The sequence below is a fragment of the Ochotona princeps genome, chromosome 3, assembly GCF_030435755.1.
Source record: "Ochotona princeps isolate mOchPri1 chromosome 3, mOchPri1.hap1, whole genome shotgun sequence".
Lineage (NCBI taxonomy): Eukaryota > Metazoa > Chordata > Mammalia > Lagomorpha > Ochotonidae > Ochotona > Ochotona princeps.
The window spans coordinates 8,610,021-8,626,275 of record NC_080834.1 but is presented as its reverse complement, the minus strand read 5'-3'; positions in this window follow the sequence as shown (position 1 = coordinate 8,626,275).

Here is a 16,255-nt window from a genome sequence, read left to right as displayed (position 1 = left end):
TTTGTCTATCATTATTGTTGTTTTTCATGATGTAGTTCTGTAGGTAAAATGATTTCCCCCTTTCTTTTTCCCTTCCTCCCTTTTCATTTTTCCCTCCTACTATGCTCCCCATATTATTATAGTAGTATAGCCTTTTAGTAACAGTTGCAAGTTTAAGCTTCTGTTATTTAAGTGTATCATGGCACTGTGGGTATAGGCAATGCCAGAAAATCTGGTATCAAATTCCCAAGGTATATGTATCAGTTCCTTTGAAGTCCTATTTTATTCAGGACTAGAGATGCATACTGCATTTATCTTTAAATCCTAGTACACTAGCTTCCACCACATAGTTTATCTGTGAGAATATATATATATATATGTGTGTGTGTGTGTGTGTGTATATATACATATATGTATGTATAAGTGTGTATATGTGTGTGTCCTTGTTTACCAATGTAAAATTTGGTTTGCATTTTGCATGAATGTTGACCTAAATCAGAAAGAACATATGGTATTTGTCGTTTTGGGATTGGATCATTTCACTGAGCATAATGGTCTTCAGTTGGGACTATTTCGTTGTAAAGGATAGAACTTCATTCCTTTTAATGGTCATGTAGTATTACCTAAAGTAGATGTTTCACATTTCTTTATACAGTCCTCCTATGATGGGCATCTGGACCTGGATTATTTTCATGACTTTGCTATTATAGAATGTGCTGGTATAAATATAGAAATGCATATTTTCCTTGTATAAAGATTTCATTTCATTTCCTTTATATTCCCAGGAGTGGGATAGCTAGGTTATATGCTAAATTGATTTTTAATTGTCTCAGCATTCTACACCCTGGCTTCCATAGTGGTTGTACTAATCTAGATTCCCACTGGCAGTGAAGGAGGGTCCTTGCCACCAAGTCGATCTTGCTGAAGTTAGGTAGAACCTCAATGTGATTTTTATTTGTAGTTCCCTAATAGCTAGGGAGCTTGAGCATTTATTTGTACGTCTGTTAGCCATTTGAATTTGTTCTTAAGAAAAATGTCTGCTTCACCCATTTCTTGGTAGGATTTTTGTTTTGCTGTCATTGAGTCTTGAAGCTTTTTGTAAGTCCTGGATATTCATGCCCTACCTGTTGTGTAGTGTGCAAAGAATTTCTACGATTTCGTTAGTTGCTTCTTCACTTTGTTGAGCATTCCCTTTGCTGTACAGAAGGTTCTTAGTGTGTTGTTGCCTCCTTTGTTTCTTTTGGCATTGACTGTCCGTGATTTTGGTGACTTTTCTAAGAAGTCTTTCCCAATTGCAATATCTTGCACCATGTCCTCTATGTTTTTTTTTAAAATAATTTAATACTTTCTTGGTATATATTTAGGTTTTTGATCCACTTAGAACTTATTTTTGTATAAGGTGAAAGGTCGGGGTCTTGCTTCTCTGCAACATCATTTGGTGAAGAGACCGATTTTTCCCTGGACTTCGCTCCTTTTTGTTGTTGAGGATTATTTGGCTTTACATGTATGGTATTCCTCCTGGGAGTTTCTATTCTATTCCATTGGTAATCTTCTCTGTTTCTGTATTAGTTCCAGATTGTTTTTGATGACCACTGCCTGTAGTGTGTCTGGAGGTCTGGAATGGTGATTCCTCAGCTTTATTTTTATTCTTCAGGATAGCTTCAGCTATCTGTATTCTATTGTGCCTCCAGATTAGTTTTTGTATATTCTTTTCCAGCTCTGAGATGAATATTGTTGGAATTTTTTGTTGGAATCATGTTGAATCTGTATATTGCTTTTGGTAAAATGGACATTTTGATGATGTTGATTCTACTGATCCAAGAACATGTGAAACTTCTCCATCCAATAGTATCTCTTCCTTTTTTTTAATGTTTTGTAATTTTCATCATGGAGGTCTTTCATGTGTTTGGTTAGATTCTTCTCTGTTATTTTGAAAGGGACTGTACTTAAAATTTCTCAGCCATGAACTTGTTTGGGTTTACTTAGGGCATCTATGTTCATTGATTTTACAACCTGATACCTTGCCAAACTCTTACGTGTTGCAATAGTCTCTTGATTGAGTCTTTTGGTTCTTCTATGAATAGAAACTTGTCATCTATCAACAGAAGTAATTTTAATTTTCCATCTCCAAATTGAATTTCTTTAATTTCCTTTTCCTGTCTAATAGCTCTAGTGAGGACTTCCAATACTATGCTTAGTACCAGTAGTGGAAGTGGGCACCCTTGTCTAGTACCATCTTATAGTGGGAAACCCTCTGGTCTTCCACAATTCAGTATGATACTGGCTTTGAGTTTTTCATATATTGTTTTGATTGTGTTGTAGAATGTTTCTTCCAAGCCTGTCTTGCCAAAGTGGTGTTGAATTTTATTCTGTGTCTATTGAGACCATCCTATAGCTCTTATTCTTCACTTTGTTGATGTGGGATATCACTTTAGTTGATTTGCATATGTTAAACCATTCTGCATTCCAGGGACAAATCCCACCTGGTGCAGATGAATAATCTGTCTGATGTATTGTTGGATTCTGTTGGCTAGTATTTTGTTTAGGATTTTTGCATCTGTGTTCATCGAGGATTTCAATCTGTAATTCTCATTCTCTGTCATGTCTATATGACTTTGGTATTAAGGTTACTTTGGTTCATAGAAGGAATTTGGAAAGATTACCTCTCTTTCCATTGTTTTTTTTATTTATTTTTATTGCAAAGTCACATATGCAGAGAGGAGGAGAGACAGAGAGGAAGATCTTCCATCCGATGATTCACTCCCCAAGTGACTGCAATGACTGGTGCTGCACTGAACTGAAGCCAGGAGCCAGGAGTCAGGAACTTCCTCCAGGTCTCCCACGTGGGTGCAGGGTCCCAAAGCTTTGGGCCAATCTAAACTGCTTTCCCAGGCCACAGGCAGGTAGCTGGATGGGAAGTGACACCCTTATAGGATCCCGGCGCATGCAAGGTGAGGACTTCAGCTGCTAGGCTACCGCACCAGGCCCCTGTCTTTATATTGTTTTGAATAGCTTGTGGAGGATAGGGATAAGTTTTTCTCAAAACATTGGGTAAAATTCAACATTGAAGCCATTAGGTCCTTGGATTTGCTTCAATGGGAAGGTTTTATTACTGATTCAGTATTCGTTCTCACTACAGGTCTATTGGGATTTTTAAGTATCTCATGATTCAATTTTGATAAACTGTATGTGTCCAGAAATCTACTCAATTGTTTCAGGCCTTCTGATGTGTTGGCATATAGTTGCTTGTAATAATTACTGATTATTCTATGTATGTCTGAGGTGTCTGTTTTTTATATTTCCTTTTTATTTATGATTTTATTGATATGTGTCTTTCTTCTTTTTTATCATTTGGGCTAGTGGTTTATTACTTTGATTGATTTTATGAAAGATTAGGATATCTATGTCCTTATCGTCTATCAACATCTATAACCATTTATACCTGCCTATTGCCTGCATCTTTCATCTATATAGGAGTATATGGATGTATCTTCAGAAGTCCTCCTTTAATGTTTCATTGACAGACCATGTTCAAAAGTAAGTGCTTCTACAATTCCTGTGTGTTTGGTGATGGGTCTGATGATCTGAGTAATGAAATTTTAATGAAATTTTCATAATTTAGCAGAAGTAGGAGTCCTATGGAGAAGCAAAAGCACAAGAATTGAACTGCAGAGCTGCAACTGACCTTCAAATATCACCTCTTCTTTGTGCTCAGTAGGATCTGAAAAGAGTTCGAGTTACTCCTACAGGTATTGGTATTCTCCCCTACTTTTCCTTCCTCACTTTCCTAGGAGATGCATGACATCTGGTAGGCCATAGATAATTGTTCTGAGCTTATATCGCTCATCTGGATGGTTTAGAAAAAAATATTTATTAGACCTGGAAGCATTCTGAAACACAAATCAGGTTGGCTAGGTGTATAACGAGGACAATGTTCTGTTTCACAAGAAATAAGTTCAAGATTCGTCATTAAGAGAAAAAACACCGGGCCTTCATATATTCTTTAGAGGAAGTCAGTCTCCATGGGATCAAGCTGTACTTGATTTCAGAGGCTTTGCAGGAGGATCACTCGTGACCTGAATGAATGACATCACCATGTTTCTTCCCTCTCACTCAATCCAGAGATCATTGCTGGAGCTAGGAGGGAGCAGCTCTGGGCATCTGCAAGACATCTTTGCCTAACCCAAGTCTCTGTGTCCTTTAGGAGAGTGAGGTGCATGAAAACTGACATGACTGTAGGGCAGGTAGGTTACAGGGGAAAGAGAGGAAGGAATTGCCGAATGGGGGGGGGGGGGAGTGGCACATGTGGAATAACACCTGGGCTGGATCTTGTGGTGTGCAGCAGAGTTTACTGAGAAGTCTAAGGGTGTAGTCTTCCCTTCACCCAGCTCAGCAGGCTTAGCATTCTTGCTGAAAAATTTGAGAACATCTTCATTCTTCCTTTCAGTCGGGTGCATGGTGATCTAGAGGAGGAGTGATGAAGTAGAATTTGGGAATAGTAAGGACACTTTGCCTTGATTCACCTCTTAACTTAAAATGAGCAGAAGAGGGGAAGTCTCTGTCTCCGAGGTCACAGGTAAAAGGAAGAGATTCAGCCAGAAAACTGGATTACATATTGCAACATCAGAAACTCTCTTTTCCATATTTTTCTGATGCGCTCTAGGATATAGTTAGATGAACTGCTAATGATTGAGCAGCTAACCAGATGATCAAAAAGTCAATTTTTGGAAGCAAGACTTTGGGGCAGTGGTTGGGATACTGTATGGGATGCCCATATCTCATTTTAGAGTGCCTGGGTTTGAATCCTGTCTCTCCTTTAGATTGTGTTTTTCTGTTAGCATGGATTGTGGAAGGCAGAGAAAGGAGAAGTGGGATCTGCAATACATTCAACCTAAAAAAAAAGTTTTCTTCAGGGCTGATGCTGTGGTATAGAAGTTCAAGCCTCTACCTGTAATGCCGGCTTCCTGTATGGGCACCTGTTAGAATCCAGCCTATTCCACTTTCAATCCAACTCTGGTGATGCTCATGGGAAAGCATTGGAGGGTGGCTCAAGGGTATGGGCCTCTGCACCCCTGTGGGAGACCAGGAGGGAACTGTGGGCTTCTGGCTTCAGCCTAACACAGCTGTGGCCATTGTGGCCATTTAGGGGGATGGAAGTCTCCTCCTCACTGCATTTCAAATAAAATAAAGTTGAAAGTTGTCTTAATAAATAGACTACATATGTGGCACAAAACTATGGAAAACAGGAACAAAGATCAGATACTGATGTGTCAGGGGACTGCTAACACTGAAAGGTTGGTGGGGTTTGAGATGGAAACAGGAAGTGGTGTTTTGAACTGTAATTGCTATGGCAAAAGAGAGTACACACTGATTCTTTTTGGATATGTTCTTAATTCATGTGCAGCATTCAACTTTGTTTTTCTGCTGACTGAAGCAGATTAGTTAAGTTATTGATTGATAAGTTAGTGTCAATTTGCGCATTGGAGGTTTCAGCCAGACACACATTATGTAGACTGATAGGCTGTTGCACAGAGAGGGAAACGCACAGCAAGGCCACACCCAGTTCTTCATCGGAAGCAAGTGCAGTCTGCCGTCTGCTGTTTGTGTGGGTCTATATATGTGCAAACAGTTCTTTGGAAAGTGGCCACTTGTAATTTCTCTTGAGCAAATGCTTGCCTTTTTAAAGACACACACACCTGAGACAGTTCAACAATAAGCCTAAGTTTCAGAATCCTTTTTTCCTTTCATTAGGTGATGATTTCATGCTGTTCTGGTGCTTTCTAATGGGCACCAAAAGGACTCATTTGGAGTTCTGAGTGAGTATGATTTTTTTTTTAATACTAGTAGGAGTACAATCATCAAAGCCAGCTGCATTTGAATGTGATTGGGATGGAATAAAGGGTTTTGTGTGTGTGTGGATTTTTTTTTTGTCAGTTACAACAAGTTTCTGGATTTTCCACGTACAGGTGAAAAATGTTTCTGTGACCTGAAAAGGATTGATTCAAAATAAAGAATCAGAGATTCCAATCCACTTATTGATAAACAATTGCTTACATCCATCTCAAAATTTTATAAAAACAAATTGCAAGACAAATGTCACATTTTACTCCAAAGAGAAGTAACCCTCCAGTGTACTTCTAAAAATCAACACACATATCATGGTAGAGGACGTATGTAAGATAATTGGATAATGACAGTTATATAGCTTAGGAGACTCAGTGGAATCTCAGCCAAAGTCTAGAACTAAATGTCTATGTGTTTGTTTTTTTTTGTTTGTTTTTCACTACTTGCTGCCTTCCTTGTCTCTGTTCTGGCAAAGTGGGTAGATGCTAATGTACTTAATAGAATATTTATATTGGTCTTTCACTGATTCTATACCTGCTAAGATGGCACAGTCAATATATTTATGACAGATAAATTATAAAATGATAACCTAAATGCATCTCTAATTGATCTTTATCGTGCTCCACTTTCCTCTGGTCCTTGACATGTTTTTCTAAGGTCTGCCAAGGCATCCATTTCTATTCCTTCAAATTATCTGTGATTTCTCATTTTATCGGTGAGGAAACTGAAATTCAGTGAATTTTAATAACTTGTTGAAGAACACATTTTTGTAGATGGTGGCCAAGAAGCATGTCTCATGGGTGGCCTGTTGCTAACCATAGCGCCTTTTGGCATGTTAAAACACACCGGCTGTACAAAAAAATGCCCACAATTGAAATGTCTGGAACATTAATAATCACTATCATTTTCATAATGTCACAAAAATTGTCCAGTCTGATGACATTAAATAGAAGTTTTCTTGGACTCACTGAAAACACTAATGATATTATGTCAAGTTCAGGTTCAATAAACATTTGTTGAGCACTAAATGTAGCAAGCGATAATTGGTAGGGGAGACAAGAAGACAGTCATTCAGGCGAGACCCTCATTAAGCAAATCCTTCTCATGCAGAGAAAAGAGACAGAGGTAAAAGACTGAAAAACAAATTTTCTGTCCTCCAAACAGCCATAACCATATGTCAGTGGCACTCCGTGTGAGCTTGCCATTCCTATTTAAAGAAGTACAACAGCTCTCTCCTTAAGTCTACAGCTCGTAGAACACAGACGCGATGCTGAGTAAATTCTAAGAGTTGTTTGAAAAAAAAATCAAATGGGCCGTTATTTTGTTCTCTGCTTCTTGGAGCCATGAATTGCTTAGATAAGAGATCCAGGAACCCTAAATAAAATGGCCATATGATGAGGAAGACAAGGCAGGTAGACAAATAACTACAGTGTGTTTGGCAGCCCATTACAATCTTGAAGCTGTTTATTCCCAGACACCACTACATTGAGAAAGAACCTTGAAATCATTTCCATCCTTGGTTATGCTGAATCTCTAGCCTTGGGTTCTTTGTAGCATCAGGCATGAAATGAAGATGACCCATGCCACTGTACCCTATTCCATTCCCAGAGGGTCTATGAGCTAGGGCAGAAGCATGTTTGGGGTTGAATTATTATACATGTATACCAATAGTAACTGAAACATTTCCCCCAACATAACTCTTCAGTTGGTCAAGACACAGAAAGACTGTCAGGGGCCTGGATCCACATTCACATTTACTTGTTTTTTTCCCCTCTAGCACTTAAAAAAAAGATTATTATTATTATGACTTTATTGAAAAGGCAGATTGATAGAGAGAAGGAGAAAAAGAGAGAAAGATCTTCCATCCACTGGGTCATTCCCCAAGTGGTTGCAGGGGATGGAGCTGAGCTGAACTGAAGTCAGGAGCCAGGATATTCTTCTGGGTCTTCCATTTATGTGCAGGGTTACAAGGCTTTGAGCCATCCTTTACTGAGTTCCCAAGTCACACGCAGGGAGCTAGATGAGACGTGAGGCATCTGGGACATGGATTGGTGCCTACATAGGATATGGGCTGTTGCAAGGTGAGGATTTAGTCACTGAGCCATTGCACTGGGCCCTTCCTTAGCAATTTTTATAAAGCACAAACAACTTGGAAGACAAATAAACCAATACATCTAAAGGTCATATATCCCAATGTTTTCCAACTTTAAAAATATTGCAACTCTTTTCTCAAATTGAATAAAAATGCACACAAATATTTTAAAAGAAAGAACAAAGTATGTTTCAGGACAAGTGAACATTAAAAATTCGCATCATTGATGTTATCTTAAATATTAGCAGGGGCTGAGAAAATGCCATCATTACTTTCATTGTATATTGTTTGATGTCTGAGTTATATTTTATTCAGGCTAGCAAAACCTTCGTTTCTACCCTCAGGGTGTACAATTTAAATCAGAGAGGCATGATAATGTCTCTGACAGTATACTGAGCATCCTGGTATGCTGATTAGGAAGTTTTCAAGTCACCTAATCACCACAACGTAAAAATATCAAGTGAAATGGGAAGCAGTGACAGAGCTCTATGAAGAGTTTCAGGATTTTCAGGATTTTATTTGAACAGGATAACTCGGCTTTCAGTTCTTCATAAAACAGCCAATTGCATGCTCCATAAACGCTGTAAGAATTACAAGATGTTGAACTCCATGAGGAGCAGAGGACAGTTTAGATGAATGTTTTGTAAAAAGCAGACACCTCTCTGTGGTTTGAGTATGCATTTGTTAGAAAAAAAATGAAAAACTGAACAAGACCAACTATTCAGTTCAAGACTCATCTGAATTAGTAATAAATCTGAATCACACATTATGATAAGGAAATTGATTTTATTACTTTACAAAGAAATTTTAAAAAGCTTCTGCAGTTTGAAGGCTATTTCCAAATCCCAACTCTGCATGACTGAATTTTTACTAAATGGATAGTTTTTAGGTTGTATCATTGATCAAGTGAGCCTTTCTGTTTCTGTCAACAAATTCCATTTGCCACAAGTTCAAATAACCACCATGAGTGTCAACTTGTGGCTTGTCCCTGTTGTGGTGGTGTGTGTGGAATTCTGATAAAAACAGTAATGTTCATCTTTGCTCTCAAAGAGCTTACATTCTGACTGAGAATCTATTTAGAAAAGCCAGTCACTTCAGAAAACATGGCTACGTTGTGCCATAGGAATTTTTAGGAAAGTCATGATCAGGGAATTAGCAATGACTTTAGTAGGTGGCATTGCTTGGCATGCAATGGAACAGTGGAAAGTACTTAGATCTCTGAGGATGGGGAACTCTATTTGTATCATAAAATCTGTAACATTTTAATTTTAGCTTTCCTCTAACTTTATAATAGCTTGATCAAGAAAAATAAGCTTTCTAATTGTTTAGAAAGGTGTAGTGTGGAGGCTTTAGAAGATTTAATTGGATTAAAGAGGTTAAATACTGACTCTTAAATCATCACATACACATACCATATATAACATTTGTACTTAAAATGTCAATGTCACATGTCATGATTTATTAATGAGGGCAGTGACTTGAATTATTAGTAATTTTGTGGCTGTCTTAGCCGTATGACTGAAAGAAAATCAGAAAGCTTAGACTCAAAGATGTGATATTGTGACCTGATGTTTGTGACTGACAAAATCAGAACAACCTCTACAAATCCATCCGAGTCACTACTGAGTATGATAAAATAATGCGTTTTAAAGCTTTACATTAGAGAAGAATAAATAGCCAGTGCTTATCTGGGAAACTAATGTTCAAGTACAAGTTGGAAGAACTGGAGTTCAAAATTTTCTTATGTGTTTGCAGAGCTAATAATACCTGTTTCTGAAATACCACGTGAACCATAAAATTTTTGTTAGGATTAAGTAAAAGTTGAACCAAGTGGGAGGATTTTAAGAGAAAAGCTGATACCTAAACTAAGACATTATTATGATCATTTAATTTTATTTTCCAGAAGCATTGAGGAATAAAGAACCTTAATTTTGGAAAGTAAAAATCCTATGTTGGAAGTAATATCAAACCAATAGGAATTTATGATTCATTGCTTCCTTTTTTCTAAATTTGGAGAGCTCTCTGCAGTTAATAGCACATGTTAATGCTAAATAGAAAAAACATTCAACGTATTTGACAATTGACTTAAAAGGGCTCTATATCAGAATAAAATTTAGAGTGATTGGATGTTCAGTATAATTCCCAGCCATATAACTTTGGAATATTTTTCTCAAAGAACTAATGAAGAGTTTATTTTCTGTGTGGGGGGATGTAGGTACAAAAACAAAGCCAAATTTAATCCTTAAGGTGAAAAAAAAATCTTTTTGATGGAGTATTTACTAAAGCAAAGTGACTGTGTTTTTCTGAGGTCCGCCAAGCTCATGGGTCCAATAGTTTGCTTTGACCTGTAGCATCATAATTGGCTTATGAGCTTCCTTTTTTGTGAACTTCCTTTCTTGCCTTAGTGATCCATGAGAGGGGACACACCACAATGAGGGTTGTTTAGTTTTGCCAAGATTCCTTGAACCTAACTTCACATTTAAGCAAAGGAACTTCCGATGATGACCCTAGGGCTTTCTTATGGCATTCTCATTAGGGTTTTAATCAGGATTTTCTAAAAATTGCAAAGGAGTTTTAGGTTGTTTCTTTGATCTTGTCTCACACTAATCCTCTACCTTTGCAGAGTGACTATGGATTCATCTGTTAGGATAGCTTTCCAGGGCTATAGAGGAAAGTTCAACCTCTTTTATGACCAGAAAACAATATACTTCTAGGTATTCTCATAATACCCTCTTTCAGCCAGTTCAAGGACGAGTGATTACTTATAGGGGAGACAAATATGAGGCTATTGTAATATGTTACACTCTGGTTTCACAAATGGCTTTTTTGCCATTTATGTATAACGAAGAGTTTTAGCTCTTCAAATTTTAGATATTCCATCAGAATTTTGTTATTAACTTCCTCATTCATTTTACATAGGGTTTTGATGAAAGATACAGGTCTTTCTGGCTGTATCTGATATCTTACTATGATATTCTGTTGGAAATGTGAACAAGAATCCAAAGACAAATAGCAATTGTCTATCATCCTATCACTTCTCTCTCTCTCTCTCTCTCTCTCTCTCTCTCTCTCTCTCTCTCTGTACTGAATGTTGCCCTTTTCATCCTGATAATTCATCATCAAATACCTGGAATGCTGTCAATGACCTAAGGTAGCTTCAGATTCTTCTCAAAAGTTAAGCTGGGATTGTAATGTAGGAGGAACATCATTTACATCTTTTTCATCTTATATTTTGCTGTGATAATTCACTTCTGCAATAAACCTAGAATGAGGATCTTTTACTGTTTGCCTCATTCTTGTGGCCACCTGACTCATCTTCATCCCTAATTGTAAAGATTTGTTAGTTTTATTGCAGAGTATTTTCTTAACTTTTCACATCACTGCATTATCAGTCTGCGTTCATGTTCTAACTTTTCTCTTCCCATAAACTGGATTAGATGCTAAGTTTCAAGTTAACGCCTTGGTAAGCCTATGTAAGGTTCACAAGTAGGGTTTGGTGTCCTCAGAGCACATCGTTCAGCAACAGCAAATGTTTAGATGATAGTTGTTCTGCTGAGATGTTGACCTTCCAGATGCTCATTGACAAAGAACTCTCAATGAACTTTGTACATCTCTGTTTATTTGGACTGTGAATTCTAGTTCAATCGTGAGAAATGTTTATTTTCCCACCCGTGTGTGTATATAGTTAGGCTAAAATATTTCTTTGCTTTTTTTTTTAAACTTCAGCTGCTTAATATTGAGGGGAAAAAAAAATAAAAGGAAAGAAGTTACATACCTACATTTTTGGAAAAGCTAGCATAAAGATAAAAACTTTTAACCACGTGAATGTCAGTATAAGTTAACTCCATTTTGTGAATTCAGATTGACAGTTCACTAGTGAGTAATTTTATAGTAATTAGATTTATAAAAGTTCACTGAGATTTGGCTTAATGCCTAAGCAGAATGCAAGAGGGTTGCCCTGAAAGTTTTTCTAAGTTCCTCAGTCATACAGCATGAGACTGGATCAGACACTTTGTATTAGCAAATTCAGTGGTTGAAGTGCAGAAAAAAAGCCCAGCCTCACATCATGATATTGATTAAATGGAGAGGCATGTAACAGCCCGGTTGTTTACACAATGTTTGAAAATGAAATGAAAGTCAAAAGCGGTGGAAAGAGTAGCCTAACATGTTAGGGTGCTTCAAAACACTTGTGCTAAATGTGATTAGAAGATGTTTGTATTGGTATTGAATCTTCTGAAATCTATGAAATGTTTCTTCTGTTATAGTAAATATTTCCATAAATCTTTTGAAGGCTCTTTCATTCAGCCACTCGCTCAGGATGGTCAAACTATGCAACTGCTTGTTTCCAAATTGATGCACTATTCTCTTGTTTTTCTACCCAAGTGACATGAGAAAACCACGTGTTTCAGACACAACCTGTTACATCTATATATCTATATCTATATATCTACATATCTATATATTCATATATCTACTTTTTATTTTCAATTTCTAATTCAAAACAACAATTGGAAGCTGAAACATTTGATAGAATTCTTCAGCTACAGAGTCTGCCACATCTGAAGGGAAGCTATGAAAGTCCTGGACAGGTTTAGTGGGAAATGTGAAATGAGGAGTTTGGTTGACACTGGTTGTGCTTGTTTTCCTAGCATAGCCACAGCATACTGAGCCAGTTTGATGTAAGACTCCCCGATTTTTGAACAAATAGGAGTCAACCCCAAGTAAAGCTGTTGGATGCCTTCTCAAGATGAATGTTCATTAACATTCTCTGTACTGGTGTGTGTTTGTGTGTGTGTATGATGTGTGAATGTCGGTAGGGAAAGGGAAGGGTTGACACTGGCTGAATTTTCTAAGATCTCAAACCAACAAGTATGGAAGTAAGACAAAACTCCTTAAAACAATAAAAACTCCAATGTGCTGACATTTCCCTATTGAGCAACGGGGAGCATTTTCCCTGAATAACAACAACAACAACAACAACAACAAAAAGGCAGACATTTTTACTTTACATCTGGGAATTGAATCTTTACTAACATCCAAAATTACTGATCTGGGATCTTGAAGCAATTACAGAATGTTTGCAAATATATATGGTTAGCTCAGAGTTCTTTCCTTTCCTCCAGAGGCGTATTTCCAACTTTTCTGAGTCTTCCTCCACTGACTAGCCCAGAGGAACTCCAAGTTCAGTCTGTCAAACCCTTTTATACACCTCCAGTGATGCTTCTGTTTTATTTCTACTCTAAATTATGGAAGCATCGATCACTCAGCCAGAACTTAATGTGTTTGATTCATCCTTGAATATCAGCTGCCGCATCCAACAGACGGTCCATCGAGTCCTGGAAACAGTGAGTCTTACTTCCTGAAAACTCCCCTTTCTTCTTTCTCACATCTGTCTTCCCAGACATTAGAAATGGTTTTGAGTGCATTCTAGGCATCTGGCATTGTGAAGACCAGTGATAAATCAAATGAAAACAAATTCTAGTTTCAATCACCTGAGTATAAAATGTATTAATCGTCTTTCCTTCTTTCCAACAGTCTCTATGTTGTTATCATGGAGATCACTTGAAAATAATAGAGACACATTATTCCCAAGTTTGAAATGTGTTCTTTGCCATCTGTAAAACATAACCCAATATTCATGAAAGGTGCGAAAAGATCTGATTCCTGCCATCTCTGCCATCTTGCCTCAGCTTATTTCTCTCTTCCTTTCTCAGGATTTCTATCTCAAATGTACTGAAATAGCTCTATAATTTTCATACATCCATGCCCTGTACATTGCTTCCCATAAGACTGAAACACCTTTCTTCAAACCTTCATTTATAGGTCCACCTAATCAGGCCGTGTCAGGTTTCCTACACGGAGGGGAATAAACGGAGTAAAATGGGCGATGGACTGTGCTGGGCCCTGTGCTTGCTGGTGCATATGGGAATCTGGTCCGGGAACAAATCACACAGTTTCTTCTGGGATCCTCCCAATATAGCTTTCAGTCTCTGAACGCTAAACATCAAAAGACAGAGGACAGAGCAAGACTCAAAAAAAAAAAAAGAAAGCCATTCGTATTTTTCAATAAATTGGAGTAAGTCAATAGAGGTGAGATTATTCCTTCAATCATTTGTAGAATTTATATATAATCTCTGAAAGCTACTATTCCTTTATGTTGGAATTTAAAAAATATGTATTCAGTTTTTAAAATCCGTTTTCTGGAGTACAAACACTAAATCTTAGATTTCTAGAGAATTATCCTTTCATTTGTGCTTTAAAATTTGTTGGCAAATGTTTTCATGTCATCATTTTTTTTCTGCATTACCTTTAATGATGTCTTTTTTATTATTACTTTTTTTTTTTGGTCTTATATCTTTAAATTGAAATGCCTTGACTTCCTTGAAGCTTTTTTCATGAAAGTTTCACGCACCATTTTGGAGTATATGAATTTTTTAAAAAATTTTATTTTTATAACAGGACACTTTATTCACAGAGCCTCATTCATTTTTCACTGCTGGATTTCTGAGGCTAATTGTAACTTCCTTTTGTCCTCCTTTATTCCTTTGTGAAATATGACATCTAACTTACCTTTGCTCCAGTGTTTTTTTATATTCTGTATCATTTTTATGCTTTACAAAAACTGCTTATATGAGCATTCAGAACATATAACTACATTTTTAGGTGGCATGAAGAATAATTTTATAAGAAACCTTGGTGTAGTCACACCAGTTTGAGATGTAAGCAAGGCCATAAACTTGGAGGTCACTTTTTCTCTTGTGTGCTCATGCAAAGCACTTTATCCACATTCTATTTTCCTCTGTTAGTTTCTGATATTCTGTTGGACTTTTCATGATTGCTTCTGTTTTATATTTTGATAGCTGCCTTGGAGTGCAGTTCTGCACTTGGTTTCTCTGCTGCTTGTGAAACCCTCATTGCACATTGAGCACTGGTTTGAATCCAGGCTGCTTAACCTCTGGTCCAGCTTCCTAATGGCCATAATACTCAGAGGTTCACGCTGCCAGTGTTCAAGATGAAGACACAGAGTTCTAGGATCTTTGCATCAGCCTGATCCAACAAAGGCTGCTGGACTAGGGAGTAAAACAGTAAATGTGAGGAGCCTCTATTTTTTTAATTGTAAAGTCAGACATACAGAAAGGAAGAGAGACAAAGAGGAAGATCTTCTGTCCAATGATTAACTCCCAAGTGACTGAAAAGGCTGGAACTGAGCTGACCCAAAGCAAGGAGCCAGGAGCTTCTTCCAAGTCTCCCACGCAGGCGCAGGGTCCCAAGGCTTTGGGCCATCCTCTTACCACTTTCCCAGGCCACAAACAGGGAGCTGGATGGGAAGCAGGGCTGCTTGGATTAGAACTGGCACCTATATGGGATGCTGGTGCATGCAAGATTGGGACGTTAGCTGCTATGCTACCACATTGGGCCTGGATGCTTTCTATTTAACTTTATGTTAAAAGGAGATCTAACAGAAATGAGAATAAAATAGTTAAAATTGTTATACATAAAAGTTAGCCTAGAGCTCAACATCCCAAATTTACTTCTCTACTCTCCTCTTAAGGATTGAACTTTTGCAGAAATCCTGAACTACGTCTATGTCTCTTTTACAACTATGTTGTTACTTTCCAATACTGCGTGTTCATTTTACTCTTAATATATCATTAGCCCTTAGCATTGTCATTTTACTGGTTAATGCTTGGTTACTTTCTTCATAGATTTCACAGTTTCTTATCTAAACCTGAACTGCGACTGGTTTATGTTTATAAATTCTCCAGAGAGTAATTTTAGACCCAAATTGAGACACAAAAACCTTTCTCATCTCTAAAAAGTCAATTTCTAATGCACTTACTCAATTGTTCATTAGCATTATTTCGCTGAGAGTCATAGCTTTTTCTGGACATTTTGTTCTAATTCCCTCCTCACTTGGAGTGACTGCCTCATTCCCACTCGAAGCCTTTAAGATCATCTCTCCCGCCAGGATATTCACTATGTCAACATGGTTTTCTTATGATTGAGTTAACTTTTCTCTCCCGTAACAGCCCCTGGAAATCTCTCTAATTTTCCTATTGAGCAACCATTCCTTTTTCAAAAAAGTATTTTATCTCTTCCAGGATTTCTAGATGTCTCATTTCTTGACTGTCTTCAGATTAGCTAGTCTAACATACTATCATAAGCTAAAGCTTCCTTCACTTTCTCTCATTGTATTCCACTTGGTCCCTAAGCTTGCTCTCTAAATGAACTGGTGGTGGTTTGAATATGGTCTGGTGGATGGCAAGCAGCTGGAAATGTGGGGTTTTGGTTTGCTGTCAGGTTTTTTTTTTCTGCCAAAGGTCATTTGGATATTTATAA